The sequence below is a fragment of the Beta vulgaris genome, chromosome 3 (assembly GCF_026745355.1).
Source record: "Beta vulgaris subsp. vulgaris cultivar EL10 chromosome 3, EL10.2, whole genome shotgun sequence".
In the NCBI taxonomy this organism is placed as follows: Eukaryota; Viridiplantae; Streptophyta; class Magnoliopsida; order Caryophyllales; family Amaranthaceae; genus Beta; species Beta vulgaris.
Window position 1 is genome coordinate 35,541,861 of NC_079204.1, and position 16,697 is coordinate 35,558,557.

Here is a 16,697-nt window from a genome sequence, read left to right on the forward strand (position 1 = left end):
CCATATCTTGATCCAGATTCCGTGAGGTCTTATCTCCTCTCCTTTAATAATTTGCAACCAGTATCCAGACTTTGTTGTATAGTTCCCAATAGATGTTCCAGCCAAGAACATTCTATCTTCCTCATGAGACCTACTTATATGTGTTGCCTAGATTCTTCTTGCACTATATCTTTCAAAAATGTTGAAGATCTTGTTCCTATTCCAATCCCGTTCTTCTGTTATTAAGTCCGAAACCTGTTGCGGTGGACCATCTAGCTTGTTCGCACATCCACTTTTATCATGTTTGCCGAATGCCACATACCTCTTGCACCCCATGACATAACAACTGACTTTTTCCCTTTGATGGTCAGGTTGATTGAGCTATCACTATATTTTGCTTTCATGATTCTGCTCAGTAATAGGCCAGGATTGTTATAAATCTGCCATGCTTGTTTGAAGGTTAGTGCGTGTTGCACATTTCTTGGGCCCAAGCCTCCTATAACACCCTGTAATTTCTAAGTAATTTCAATAACAATATTACATGCCGGTACCAGGATCAAATGAAATATTACCTTTTATAATTTATTACAAGATATTATAGAGTGTAAATGACATTGTGGCCGTATTCCTAATAATAGAAATATTACGCGAAAACAAAATAAAACACGCTACTAACATTATAAAACACGAGATAACAACATACAATATATTAATCCTAATATTTTATATTCCTTACTCCTGCCCATTCCCATCACTAGTATCGGAAAATAATACATTTTATAAAGATCACCCCAATAAGGTCCAATACATTTCCAATACCATGTTAAAACACTTTGCATCAATTATATAAAAAAATCACTTGTTGTATTTTTTTTCCTAGACAAATCTCGTGTGCACACCCCTACATTGACGTGCGTCGGATAATAATATTTTCAGGCCTTTAGCCTCTCTCGACAAATCCATGTGCACACCCCTACATTGATGTACGTCACTCCATATAATATCTACATAACTTTTTTCTCCAACACAAACTTCTATCACTAGTGGAAAAATAAGGAAGGGTTGCGGTTAAAAAGGCCCTTAGGGCTGCGTTTTTTGACAGCAACCCTTTCCATAGCAGCCCTTCACATAAAAGAAGGGATGCGCTTTTACACACAAACGCAACCCTTCTGGTCTAAAAGGGCTGCGTTTTTGGACTAAAAACGCAGCCCTTCTTCAAGTGAAGGGTTGCGTTTTTAGTTTAAAAACGCAGCCCTTTTAGACTAGAAAAAAAATAAAAATAATTTTTTTTTTTTTTTTGCTTTTTTATGTCAAATTGACACAAAATCAATTCCAAACTAATAAAATTATAACAAAATCACAAACTGACATATATAATAACAAAAACTACTTCATTATGGAGTTAACCTCTCGTAATCAAATTTCTAAGTATCTTGAACCTCGAACGATCATATATTCAATAAAAATAATATTTTACAAATCTTAATTACAAAACATATAAAAAAATGAAAGCATTAGAGATACATAGAATTAATAAAAAAAATGAAAAAAAATTGAGAAAATGACATTAGATCTGGAAACCCTAACTTATGAAATGTTAGTGTGGATTGGAAACACGAACGACGGCCAACATGACGGCGCCGGTGGAGATGAACGAACGCCGGTGAAAAACGAACGCACGCCGGTGTATACGAATGCCGGTGAATACGAGGAGATGAAGAGAAGGGAGAGAGAGTACATCTGGATGCGAAGAGAACGCCTTTCGCTTGGCGTGGTTACCTGGTTTGCAGAAGAATAATGGCCGGTGAAAACGAACGCATTCCCAAAAAATTTTGCAGAAGAATAATGAAATTAATCGAGAGAGGTAGGAGTAAATTTGAGTAGTTACTTGGTTATAGTGGCCGGTCTTCGTTCGCTTGGCGTTCGAAAGCCGACGAAGACTTTACGACGACGACGATAGAAGACCGGCGAAAGAGGAAGACTCAAATTTGCACCAAAATTTGCATCAAAACTATATGAAGCTTATAGAAAGCAACAACATAGATGGCACTCCGGGCCTATGCAACTATTTCATCTTTGTTTGCCAGACATTATCAAGTCAAAGGTAAGTTAAAGAATTTTAGTGGTTTGTCATAGCATGAATTTGACGTGGAATTTTTCCCTTTGGTTATCTTGCAGATATGCTTTTGGAAGAAGGCAAATATGATATCCTTTGGTTGGAGAGTTGATAGAGAAGATGAGAGGAAGGAGAGAGAAGCTAGGCGTGAAGATGAGAGGAGGGAGAAGATAGGGCGAAATGAGGAGAGAGAAATGAGGAGAGTGAAATGAGGAGAGAGAAGATAAGTAGGCATGAAATGAGTTTGTGAGAAACCCTAAAATCCCCACAATTCTTTTTAAATAAAGTTATTAAAAAAAGCCCATAAAGGGCAGCGTTTATTTAAAAAAACGCAACCCTTTATTATTTAGAGGGCTGTGTTTTTAAAAAAACCGCAGCCCTTTATTACTTGAAGGGCTGTGTTTTTAAAAAACCGCATCCCTCCAAGTAATAAAGGGTTGCGTTTTTTAAATAAACGCAGACCTTTATTACTTATAGGGCTGCGGTTTTTAAATAACCGCAGCCCTTCCTTTTTTTTCCCTAGTGTATCTCATGAAAACATATTTTTCCCAACACAAACCTCCATCTCATAATAACATCTTTTCTCGAACACAAACCTCCATCTTATTTTATCATACTAACATATTTATATAACATCATTGTTACCACATATATGATAGTATATTTTTAATCACATTGTATATAAATCATAACGTAACAATACCATTTGCATTATAAACACATTATTTGCAAATCATAATATACCTTTACTATTAAAGCAAAAACTATTTTTAGTACTAATAGTTTATCTAAAAAGGTTAATATAACAACTTATTGTAACAAAACAACATTAAGAAGGGGTATTTAAGAATCTACCTAAACGACAATTGTTAAATTGTTCTTCTTCACTTTCTTTTTATCTGTTGTTTTACTCTTTCTTACATTTTTTCTTTTTGTCCTTGTTGCTCTTGCCAAAACAATACTAGGTGATGCATGGTATTTATAGTGATTTAGAAGGAGAAAATCAATTTGTTTCGGTGGTGTTATAAGTAGGCGCTTTTTTTTTTTATAGCCATGCATAGGTAAAGCTATCATCACTTGATTTACGTAATAAATTTCAGTTATTTCACCATGTTCTCTACATGAACCTATAATTCGTCAATAAGTGTTCAGTCTCTTTTTTCTCCCCCAGTGATTGCGGCTAAAAGTTTTGTAGATACATTTGTAATGTATATAATTCAATGCAAGCTATCCCCTTAGTTCTAGTTAGGAAAATTGTGTTTACATATTCTTTCTAAATGTTGAACCCTAGTTTTGATGATGACAAAGAAACAAAGATGCAAACTAAGTAGTGAACTAATGAGTTATTTAAGTGTATGATGTTTAAGGTATCAATGAAAGGAACTGGGAGAATACGAAGTCAAGGAAGAAGTCAAGAGAGGATTTCAAAGGCTAAGTAAAGAAGTTTCTATAAGTTGATACTGGAGCAAGCATTGGATCAAGAAGAATAAAAGCTAGGCGTTTATTTTCTAGTTCCAGTGTAAAGGAACAAAGTAAGGATGGTAAGGAACAGTGGCAGTTTTATTTGAGAATGGAGTTTGTTCCTTTCTAAGGAACAAACTAAGTGGCACTAAACGAATCTGTTAAAGGAACTTGGTTTATAAAAGGAACTAGACTTAGGCGTGCAAAAGTATAAACGGTACAATTATGCAATTGAGTAAGTCATGCCTAAATTATAGGAAATTAGTTTTATCTAATTTAAAATCAGTTTTAATAGAAAATCTGTTTAAGGAAAAGATTTTGTTTTTTTCGGAAAAAATAAGAAAATAATTATCCGGTTTTTCAAAGAGTTTGTTTAAAAGATAATATTTTCTTAAAGATTAAAAATTCAGTTTTAATAATAAAATCTGATTTATGTCTAACTGATTTTCGGATAAAACTCAAGAAACTCCTAATCTTTAGGAGTTGTGGCTAAAATATATCCACGTTCAAAATGAGATCATGGGATCATGGGACATGATGAGAAACGTGTTCCTTAGGGGAAGGAACATCATGGGTTAATGGACTTAACATGTAATCGAGTTTTACTCCCACGTTCTTCATGATTGTCACTATAAATATTGAAGTCTAAATGAGTTCCAAAGTGTGTCTGACTAAGTAATTAAGTGAGTTTAACTAATTAAGTGTCAGTGCCTTCATTCTCTCATAATAGCCATTTGTTCTTTGCTTTCTTACTCTAATTCCACTAAGCTTATTTCGATCAATTGTATTTTGGTTTTTGGGGTAAGGGAACTTTGAGTGAAGTTTCTGTAAGAGAGGCTTTGAGTAAGCTATATGAGTGAGAAAACTTCGAGTGAAGTTGAGAGGAACTGCTGTTAAGGGAACAGTGGCTCAGGAACTTGAGTTTAGGAACTCAAGGTGTGGCTCGAGTTAGAATTAGGTTGTAACAAAGTTGTTTGGCCTAATTAGTGAAAGATGAGTTTAAAATCCCTAGTGGTCGAGGTTGTTTCTTCTTGTTGGGCCCAAGAAGTTTTTTCTTGTAAAAATCCCTTGTGCAGCTTGAGTAGTAAAGTCTTGTGCTATGAACGCATAAGCAGGTAAAGAATACATGTGTTGAGCTACCAAGGAAGTTATAAAACCAAAAGAGGCTAGGGCAAGTCCTAATTGAAAATGAAGCGAATTGTTGATTATGTCATAAAGACCCTTATGACCGCGTCCCAACCGTCCCCCTGGAGGAATATGTGCTTCTAAAAGATCTTTCATACTATGCCCAATTCCAAAGTTTGTTCTATACATATTACCAGCAACAAGAAAAATAAATGCAATAGCTAAATGATGATGAGCAATATCAGTTAGCCATAAACTTTGCGTTTGTGGATGAAATCCCCCAAGAAGGGTTAGAATGGCAGTTCCCGCTCCTTGGAAGTACCAAATAAATGACTGCTTGAATCGGGGTTCTGAGCATAAAGATTCCACTGACCTGTAAAAAGGGGACCTAATCCTTGAGGATGTGGTAATACGTCTAAGAAATTATTCCATTGAACGTACTTTCCCCTAGCTCCAGGAATAGCGACATGAACTAAATGTCCTGTCCAAGCCAAGGAACTTACTCCGAAGAGTCCGGATAAGTGATGGTTTAGACGGGATTCGGCATTTTTGAACCACGAAACGCTCGGTTTCCATTTCGGTTGTAAGTGTAACCAACCTGCTAGTAAAGATATAACAGAAAGAAATAATAGTAAAAGAGCTCCAGTATAAAGATCTTCATTAGTGTGTAAACCAATTGTATACCACCACTGATAAACACCAGAATAAGCGATATTCACTGGGCCAAGAGCACCCCCCGAGTAAAAGCTTCCACAGCCGGTTGACCAAAATGAGGATCCCAAATTACATGAGCAATAGGTCTTACGTGTAAAGGGTCCTGTACCCATGATTCAAAATTTCCTTGCCAAGCTACATGAAACAGATTTCTAGAAGTCCACAGAAAAATGATTGCTAATTGCCCAAAGTGAGAAGCAAAAATATTCTGATAAAGACGTTCTTCAGTAATATCATCATGACTCTCGAAGTCATGTGCGGTAGCAATACCAAACCAAATACGACGAGTAGTGGGGTCCTGAGCTAAGCCTTGGCTAAACCTTGGAAATCATAATGCCATAATGACTTTCAAATCCTCCTAGCCATTATCTTACTGCAATAATTCTTGCTAAGAAGAACGCCCATGTTGTGGCAATTCCACCTAGAAGGTAATGGGTTACGAACCTCTAGCTTGTTTATTCGTTTAAGTTTTAATTTTCGCAAAAAGTTACGTTTATTTCTACACCTACAATTCACCCCCCCTCTTGTAGTGTTCCTAGGGAAATAACAATTGGTATCAGAGCCAGAACTCACGTAAGATAGGAAACCCTATTGAGAAAAAGATCCAAGGAACAATGAATACCACCGAGAAACTTGAAGAAAGTTATTCCACTCAAAGGCCTCCTATGTTCAATGGGAAGTACTACAACTACTGGAAGAACCGCATGGAGATATTCATCAAAGCTGAAAACTATCAGGTATAGAGAGTCATTGAAGTTGGTGATTTCGAAGTCACAACAACAAATGACAAAAATGAGGTAACTCTAAAACCCCTCTCTGATTATGACAAATCTGATTTTGAAAAAATGGAAGTAAATGTCATGGTGTTGTATAATATGAGCACTATAAGAGGGGGGGGGTGAATTATAGTGAGAGAATAAGCACTACTTTTTGCGGAATTAAAAGTAAACTTGGGAACAAACAATGGGAACACGAGAGATTTTACGAGGAAAAACTTCCTAGGCCTAGTAGGAAGAAACAACCTCGACCACAAGGAATTTAAACAATTTCCACTATAATAGGCCAAAACAACTCTGATTACAACCTATTACTTTTCTCTCATTCTCAACTTAAGTCACTCAACTCAAGTTCCCAACGACAGTTCCCAACAACTGACTTTTCTCTCAAACTTCACTCGAAGTTCCTTTCTCTTTCTCTTTCTCTTTCTCTCGCTTCACTCAAAGCTTTTCTCACACTTACAAGAGTTCACTCAAACCCTTTTTCTCAAAAATACACTTTGTAAAACAATGGAAGAGTAATAAAAACTCAATTAATGTAAGTATGAATTCTCTAAAGAAAAGGCACTGACACTTTAGATAACTTAGGACAAATTAACTAAGTCAGACACACATGGTGACTAATAAAAGTCAGACACAATTTTACTCAAATGAATTAGGCCCTATTTATAGACCATTAAGACAAGACATGATTTCCACTAACTTAGACCATTATCACATGCTCCATGATGTTTAATTAATTAATTAAATTAAATTAACTATTCCATGTCATGTAAAGCATCCACCAATCCACTACTTCACTTCATAGAAGCAGTAACACATTACGTGGTTTTTGCAAAACTTGGAGAATAATTAAGCTTATTTAATTTAATTAAATACTTGGAGGATAATTAACTTAAGCCACTAAATCCACTAACTATATAAACGTGTAGCAGTAAATCTTTAGGCGTGTAATCTAGAATTTAGGAAATAAATAAATAAAATACATTAGCTAGTTTTTAGGAAAAAATATCTTTTTCAAAATCTTTTGTAAAACCGGAAAATAGTTTTTTATAAATAAAAAATCCGAAACATTTTGAAAACCGGAAATAATATTTTTCGAAAACTAAATCTTTTAAATAAAATATAAAAGATAAAATATATATTTTAAAAAGATAATATTTGAAAATCAGTTATTTTAAAATCAGAAAATCTTTTTTAAAATCTTTTCCTAACAAACCTAAACTAACTTCCTAAAATGATGGATCTTAGTCAAATTATCCCTAAAAACTCTAACAACTATATTGTGCACACAATTATCTTAGGCGCACAATATTAGTCACTTAGAAGTTCCTAAATTAGTTTTAAGTCTTGTTCCCTAATTATTAAGTCTTGTTCCTAAGCCTTGTTCCTATAGTGCCAGGTCTGTTCCTTTCATGGGAACAGAACCAAGTTCCTTTGAGAATTCACCACGAACTTAATAAAGCTTTTACTCAACCTTAACAAGAAGATTAATAAATACCCTAATGTATTCTAATCTTCATTCCATGCTTGATTCTTCATTTCTCGAACATTGATTAAGTATTCAAGAGCATTCAAAGAAAGAAGCAAGAACAAAGAAAAAGAACATAAGTTGTTTGTTACAAACCGGTTCAATTTGATTGAACAACCACCACTTTCACTAACCAAATACCACCAATCTAAGATCAAGTTATAACAATAAGCTTCTAACTTGCATCTACTTTGAGTTTCATTCACTAAATCAACGTTTAAGTGAAGGAATTAAGCAAAGATTTGAGAATGGTCTAAACTGACCGGAAATACAATAAGCACACAGCTTAGTGTTTCAAGCATAAAAGCTTCAATTTTCATTCAAAATCACTTTATTCCAAAAGGAATACAAAGCTAACTTATATGTCTACCTTGTGTCCAAAAATCAGCTGATTTGGACCACAAGAGCTACGCCAACTAAGCTAATAAAATACATGAAACAAAAATTACAAATTGTTCAGCACACTTTCTAAAAACTAGCTTAGTTCCCTATTGGAAGTTACAAAATAGGAAAACTACCAATAGAATACTAAAGTAAACATATTAAACTATAAACCTTCAAAAGCTTGAGCCATTTGCAGCACAAATCATTGCTGCCCAAAAGCATCAAAGAGAAGCTAATCTGGACGCTGGAGCTGGCAGCAGCATTCCTTAGCATGAAGCATCCTCCCTTCACTTGTTAAGGCTTCTTTCACCCATGTGAACTTCACATGGCTTAGTACACTTCCCCAAGACTTCAATTCAGCTGGAGGTGGCAACCAAAAGCAGCAAAAATACCTTCCTAAGCTTGCTTAGAACCGGATTACAATGAAGCAAAACTAGCTTAGCTCTTAAAGCATGATTAACATAACTTAAGTATGTAATTAGGCTACTAATCACTTACTAAACTTAATTACCAATACATAATGATGATTAAAGTGTCATTAGTATTAGTTAATCTTGTTTAAGTAGAGATTAACATAGGATTAGCCTAATCAAGGTGCTTAAGTAAGGTTTTAGAATAAACCGAGCTAGTTAGGCTTAGAAATTGAACCTCCTTCACCATGTTCTCCTTTTGATCATGTAGAAGAAGACCTTGATTGTTTAAGCTAGATGCTCCTGCATCATTCTCCTCAGGTTCGAAAAGGTCTTCTTGTAATTCAAAATCTTCTGCAAGATATGGAGCTAAATCACCAACATTGGATGTAGCAGAGGTGTTTTCCATTTCATCTGGCAATTCTATCTTGTATGCATTGTTGTTGATCTTCTCTAGCCCTTTGAAAGGACCATCACTTCGTGGAATCAGCTTGTTCTTCTTCCTTGTAGGAAATCTTTTCTTCCTTAGATGTAACCACACTAGATGTTCCTGTTCACTTTGACTATACACAAGAATATCACCAAAACAACAAAACAAAGATACCAATGAAGAGCCTGAGTACCTCGTGCATAAGTCTCATGAAAGTACTAGGAGCATTTGTCCAACCACATGGAAGATCAATAGGAAAGACATCACCAAAATCCTTCACTAAAGGCTTCACCATTTCGTGCACTTCATCAAAATTCTCATCATTTTCATCCAATAACAACAACAAATACATATCCTTCCCCTTTTCTACAGCTTTGTCAAGTTGTGGTTTAGAAAGGATTAAGGTTTTTTTGTTTTGTGTTTTAGGTGGTGTTGTTTTGGTTTTAAAGTATTCGGCCATGGACTAGGACTAAGCACAATTTTTCTCTTATTATGCATGAAAGTGTATGTATTAGTCCTACCATTATGTAAGGCTTCTTTATCAGATTGCCAAGGTCTACCTAAGAGTACATGACATGCATCCATAGGTAATACATCACATAAAACTTCATCCTTATAAGAATCACCAAAAGAAAAGCTAATTAAAGCTTGTTTTGTTACCTCCACACAATTGCCATCATTAAGCCAATGAAGCTTATATGGTTTTGGATGTGAGAAAGTAGCATGATTGAGCTTGTCCACCATAGAAGATGAGGCGACATTAGTGCAGCTCCCTCCATCAATGATCATCGAACATATCTTCCCTCCAATCAAGCATTTGGTTTGAAAGATTTGATCCCTTTGAGATGGAACCAATTCAGCTTCTTTGGCATGAAGAACTCTTCTTAAAACAAGGCTTAAATGATCACATTGAGTCACCTCTCCAACCTCCAAAGCTCCTTCATTTTCGGCCTCCTCTTCAAGCTCCTCTTTATTGGTCTCCTTCATGTTCAAGTGATTCTTCAATGTTTTTAATGTCAATTAAAGTCATTACTCTTTTATTAGGACATTGAGCTTGATAATGACCATAACCATGACACTTAAAGCACTTCACATCAGATTTTTTTGAGGTTTCATCCACTACTTTCTTCCCTTTATCAACTACCTTCAAACCTCACTTTTAGGGTGTAAGGAGATGTGTATGGTGTTTAACATTAGAAACTCCCTTAGATAGGTAGTTCCCTTCACAAAAGGTTTCTTCTTCTTCTCCTTAATGTGTTTTTCAACTTTAAGAGCTAACTTAAAGAGTTCATCTAAGGTAGAATAAGGATGTAACTCCACCTTCCTCCTAATGTCTTTTTCTAAACCTCCTAGAAATCTAGACATTGTTTGCTCTTCTCTCTCTTGTACATCCAATTTCATTAACAACTTTTCAAACTCATGGATGTAATGTTCTACCCCTTTATATCTTGATTAATTCGCAAGTTGTTATACAAATCAAGGGTGTAAGTAGATGGTAAAAACTTCTCCCTCATTTTTTTTTAAGCTTACTCCAACTCTTAAGTTTTAGGCTTTTGTTTTCTATTCCTAGCTAAAACACATTCTCCACCAAAGGGATGCATACCCCTTTAGCTTAGCTACGCAATCTTGAAAGCATTTACATCATCATACTCCTTAAGTCAAAAATTCGATTCACACCTTGAAACCCACTAAAAACATCGGATTAAGGTTTCCATCAAACTGGAACTTCAACTTAATGTCTCTAAAATCATCTTTCTTTTGTGGTTTTCTCCTAGTTCTTGAAGATTCAGAAAACCTCTCACTACTATCATAAGCTACACCTTCATCCTCCACATTTCTCTCCTTAAAGGTCCTCTAAACCCTCTCAACAACAGTCATCAAATTAGCCATTTGTTCACTTAAAGTGGCTATTTGATTCTCCACTCCTACCAACCTTGCTTCACTCAAGTTCATGCCCCTTCTAAACTGATTTTCTTCACCTCCACTCATGATTGATTCAACCTCAATGAAAGTTAGGCTAGAAAAAGAAAAGAAGTGTGTTTGGCTTAGAATAGGTTCGGTTTTGGGGGGGATTGTGTTTGGGTTTTGTTTGTGTGTTTAATGTGTTTAAGGGATGAATTAGAATGCTCTTAATCAACCTACAGCTCTGATACCAAATGATACATATTGATTAAGATTCAAGAGCATTCAAGAAAGAAGCAAGAACAAAGAAAAAGAACATAAGTGTTTGTTACAAACCGGTTCAATTGATTGAACAACCACCACTTTCACTAACCAAATACCACCAATCTAAGATCAAGTTATAACAATAAGCTTCTAACTTGCACTACTTTGAGTTTCATTCACTAAATCAACGTTAAGTGAAGAATTAAGCAAAGATTTGAGATGGTCTAAACTGACCGGAAATACAATAAGCACACAGCTTAGTGTTTCAAGCATAAAAGCTTCAATTTTCATTCAAATACTTATTCCAAAAGAATACAAAGCTAACTTATATGTCTACCTTGTGTCCAAAAATCAGCTGATTTGGACCACAAGAGCTACGCCAACTAAGCTAATAAAATACATGAAACAAAAATTACAAACTGTTCAGCACACTTTCTAAAAACTAGCTTAGTTCCCTATTGGAAGTTACAAAACAGGAAAACTACCAATAGAATACTAAAGTAAACATATTAAACTATAAACCTTCAAAAGCTTGAGCCATTTGCAGCTCAAATGATTGCTGCCCAAAATCTTCAAAGAGAAGATCTGGACGCTGGAGCTGGCAGCAGCATTCCTTAGCATGAAGCATCCTCCTTCACTTGTTAGCTTTTCCCCATGTGAACTTCATGTGGCTTATACACTTCCCAAACTTCAATTCAGTGGAGGTGGCAACCAAAAGCAGCAAAAACATTCCTAACTGCTTATAGAACCGGATTACAATGAAGCTAAACTAGCTTAGCTCTTAAAGCATGATTAACATAACTTAAGTATGTAATTAGGCTACTAATCACTTACTAAACTTATTACCAATACATAATGATGATTAAGTGTCATTAGTATTAGTTAATCTTGTTTAAGTAGAGATTAACATAGGATTAGCCTAATCAAGGTGCTTAAGTAAGGTTTTAGAATAAACCGAGCTAGTTAGGCTTAGAAATTGAACCTTCTTTCACCATGTTCTCCTTTTGATCATGTAGAAGAAGACCTTGATTGTTTAAGCTAGATGCTCCTGCATCATTCTCCTCAGGTTCGAAAAGGTCTTCTTGTAATTCAAAATCTTCTGCAAGATATGGAGCTAAATCACCAACATTGATGTAGCAGAGTGTTCCATTTCATCTGGCAATTCTATCTTGATGCATTGTTGTTGATCTTCTCTAGCCTTTGAAAGGACCATCACTTCGTGGCATTAGCTTGTTCTTCTTCCTTGTTGGAAATCTTTTCTTCCTTAGATGTAACCACACTAGATGTTCCTGTTCACTTTGACTATACACAAGAATATCACCAAAATAAACAACAACAAAGATACCAATGAAGAGCCTGAGTACCTCGTGCATAAGTCTCATGAAAGTACTAGGAGCATTTGTCAAACCACATGGAAGATCAATAGGAAAGACATCACCAAAATCCTTCACTAAAGGCTTCACCATTTCGTGCACTTCATCAAAATTCTCATCATTTTCATCCAATAACAACAACAAATACATATCCTTCCCCTTTTCTACAGCTTTGTCAAGTTGTGGTTTAGAAAGGATTAAGGTTTTTTTGTTTTGTGTTTTAGGTGGTGTTGTTTTTGGTTTTAAAGTATTCGGCCATGGACTAGGCTAAGCACAATTTTTCTCTTATTATGCATGAAAGTGTATGTATTAGTCCTACCATTATGTAAGGCTTCTTTATCAGATTGCCAAGGTCTACCTAAGAGTACATGACATGCATCCATAGGTAATACATCACATAAAACTTCATCCTTATAAGAATCACCAAAAGAAAAGCTAATTAAAGCTTGTTTTGTTACCTCCACACAATTGCCATCATTAAGCCAATGAAGCTTATATGGTTTTGGATGTGAGAAAGTAGCATGATTGAGCTTGTCCACCATAGAAGATGAGGCGACATTAGTGCAGCTCCCTCCATCAATGATCATCGAACATTATCTCCCTCCCTCCAATCAAGCATTTGGTTTAAAGATTTGATCCCTTTGAGAGGAACCAATTCAGCTTCTTTGGCATGAAGAACTCTTCTTAAACAAGGCTTAAATGATCACCTTGAGTCACCTCTCCAACCTCCAAAGCTCTTCACATTCGCCTCCTCTTCAAGCTCCTCTTCATGGTCTCCTTCATGTTCAAGTGATTCTTCAATGTTTTTAATGTCAATTAAAGTCATTACTCTTTTATTAGGACATTGAGCTTGATAATGACCATAACCATGACACTTAAAGCACTTCACATCAGATTTTTTTGAGGTTTCATCCACTACTTTCTCCCTTTATCAATACCTTCAAACCTCACTTTTAGGGTGTAAGGAGATGTGTATGGTGTTTAACATTAGAAACTCCCTGAATAGGTAGTTCCTTCACAAAAGGTTTCTTCTTCTTCCTTAATGTGTTTTTCAACTTTAAGAGCTAACTTAAAGAGTTCATCTAAGGTAGAATAAGATGTAACTCCACCTTCCTCCTAATGTCTTTTCTAACCTCCTAGAAATCTAGACATTGTTTGCTCTTCTCTCTCTGTACATCCAATTTCATTAACAACTTTTCAAACTCATGGATGTAATGTTCTACCCCTTTATATCTTGTGTTAACAGCAATTGTTATACAAATCAAGGGTGTAAGTAGATGGTATAAACTTCTCCCTCATTTTCTTTTTAAGCTTACTCCAACTCTTAAGTTTAGGCTTTTGTTTTCTACTCCTAGCTAAAACTACATTCTCCCACCAAAGGGATGCATACCCTTTAGCTTAGCTACTGCAATCTTGAAACTTTAACAATCATACTCCTTAAGCTCAAAATTCGATACACCTTGAAACCCATCTAAAAACACGGATTAAGTTTCCATCAAACCTGAACTTCTAGCTTTAATGTCTCTAAAGTCATCTTTCTTTTGTGGTTTTCTCCTAGTTCTTGAAGATTCAGAAGAACCTCTCACTACTATCATAAGCTACACCTTCATCCTCCACTTTCTCTCCTTAAAGGTCCTCTAAACCCTCTCTAACAACAGTCATCAAATTAGCCATTTTTCACTTAAAGTGGCTATTTGATTCTCCACTCCTACCAACCTTGCTTCACTCAAGTTCATCCCTTCTAAACTGATTTTCTTCACCTCCACTCATGATTGATTCAACCTCAATGAAATTAGGCTAGAAAGAAGAAAAGAAGTGTGTTTGGGCTTAGAATAGGTTCGGTTTTGGGGGGGATTGTGTTTGGTTTTGTTTGTGTGTTTAATGTGTTTAGGGATGAATTAGAATGCTCTTAATCAACCTACAGCTCTGATACCAAATGATACATATTGATTAAGATTCAAGAGCATTCAAAGAAGAACAAGAACAAAGAAAAAGAACAAATGTTTTTACAAACCGGTTCAATTAGATTGAACAACCACCACTTTCACTAACCAAATACCACCAATCTAAGATCAAGTTATAACAATAAGCTTCTAACTTGCATCTACTTTGAGTTTCATTCACTAATCAACGATTAAGTGAAGAATTAAGCAAAGATTTGAGAATGGTCTAAACTGACCGGAAAACAATAAGCACACAGCTTAGTGTTTCAAGCATAAAAGCTTCAATTTTCATTCAAATGACTTATTCCAAAAGGATACAAAGCTAACTTATATGTCTACCTTGTGTCCAAAAATCAGCTGATTTGGACCACAAGAGCTACGCCAATTAAGCTAATAAAATACATGAAACAAAATTACAAACTGTTCAGCACACTTTCTAAAAACTAGCTTAGTTCCCTATTGGAAGTTACAAAACAGAAAACTACCAATAGAATACTAAAGTAAACATATTAAACTAAACTCCTCAAAAGCTTGAGCCATTTGCAGCTCAAATGATTGTTGCCCAAAAGTTCAAAGAGAAGCTAATCTGGACGCTGGAGCTGGCAGCAGCATTCCTTGCATGAAGTCTCCTTCATTTTAGCTTTTTCCCATGTGAACTTCCATGGCTTATACACTTCCCAAGCTTTCAATTCAGTGGAGGTGGCACCAAAATGCAGCAAAAACCTTCCTAAGCTTGCTTAGAACCGGATTACAATGAAGCTAAACTAGCTTAGCTCTTAAAGCATGATTAACATAACTTAAGTATGAATTAGGCTACTAATCACTTACTAAACTTGATTACCAATACATAATGATGATTAAGTGTCATTAGTATTAGTTAATCTTGTTAAGTAGAGATTAACATAGGATTAGCCTAATCAAGGTGCTTAAGTAAGGTTTTAGAATAAACCGAGCTAGTTAGGCTAAGAAATTGAACCTCCTTTCACCATGTTCTCTTTTGATCATGTAGAAGAAGACCTTGATTGTTTAAGCTAGATGCTCCTGCATCATTCTCCTCAGGTTCGAAAAGGTCTTCTTGTAATTCAAAATCTTCTGCAAGATATGGAGCTAAATCACCAACATTGATGTAGCAGAGTTCCATTTCATCTGGCAATTCTATCTTGATGCATTGTTGTTGATCTTCTCTACCTTTGAAAGGACCATCACTTCGTGGCATTAGCTTGTTCTTTTCCTTGTAGGAAATCTTTTCTTCCTTAGATGTAACCACACTAGATGTTCCTGTTCACTTTGACTATACACAAGAATATCACCAAAATAAACAACAACAAAGATACCAATGAAGAGCCTGAGTACCTCGTGCATAAGTCTCATGAAAGTACTAGAGCATTTGTCAAACCACATGGAAGATCAATAGGAAAGACATCACCAAACTCCTTCACTAAAGGCTTCAACCATTTCGTGCACTTCATCAAAATTCTCATCATTTTCATCCATCACCACATACCTTCCCCTTTTCTACAGCTTTGTCAAGTTGTGGTTTAGAAAGGATTAAGGTTTTTTTGTTTTGTGTTTTAGGTGGTGTTGTTTTTGGTTTTAAAGTATTCGGCCATGGACTAGGACTAAGCACAATTTTTCTCTTATTATGCATGAAAGTGTATGTATTAGTCCTACCATTATGTAAGGCTTCTTTATCAGATTGCCAAGGTCTACCTAAGAGTACATGACATGCATCCATAGGTAATACATCACATAAAACTTCATCTTATAAGAATCCCAAAAGAAAAGCTAATTAAAGCTTGTTTTGTTACCTCCACACAATTGCCATCATTAAGCCAATGAAGCTTATATGGTTTTGGATGTGAGAAAGTAGCATGATTGAGCTTGTCCACCATAGAAGATGAGGCGACATTAGTGCAGCTCCCTCCATCAATGATCATCGAACATATCTTCCCTCCAATCAAGCATTTGTTTGAAAGATTTGATCCCTTTGAGAAGGAACCAATTCAGCTTCTTTGGCATGAAGAACTCTCTTAAAACAAGGCTTAAATGATCACCTTGAGTCACCTCTCCAACCTCCAAAGCTCCTTCACTTCGGCCTCCTCTTCAAGCTCCTCTTCAATGGTCTCCTTCATGTTCAAGTGATTCTTCAATGTTTTTAATGTCAATTAAAGTCATTACTCTTTTATTAGGACATTGAGCTTGATAATGACCATAACCATGACACTTAAAGCACTTCACATCAGATTTTTTTGAGGTTTCATCCACTACTTTCTTCCCTTTATCAATACT

General features: G+C 35.6%; 1 pseudogene; it reads right to left on the reverse strand.

Annotated features, from left to right (window-relative positions):
- Nucleotides 1-2,871: 2,871 nt before the first annotated feature.
- On the reverse strand, nt 2,872-5,782 carry LOC130590804 (photosystem I P700 chlorophyll a apoprotein A2-like; annotated as a pseudogene).
- Between the last annotated feature and the right edge of the window lie 10,915 nt (nt 5,783-16,697).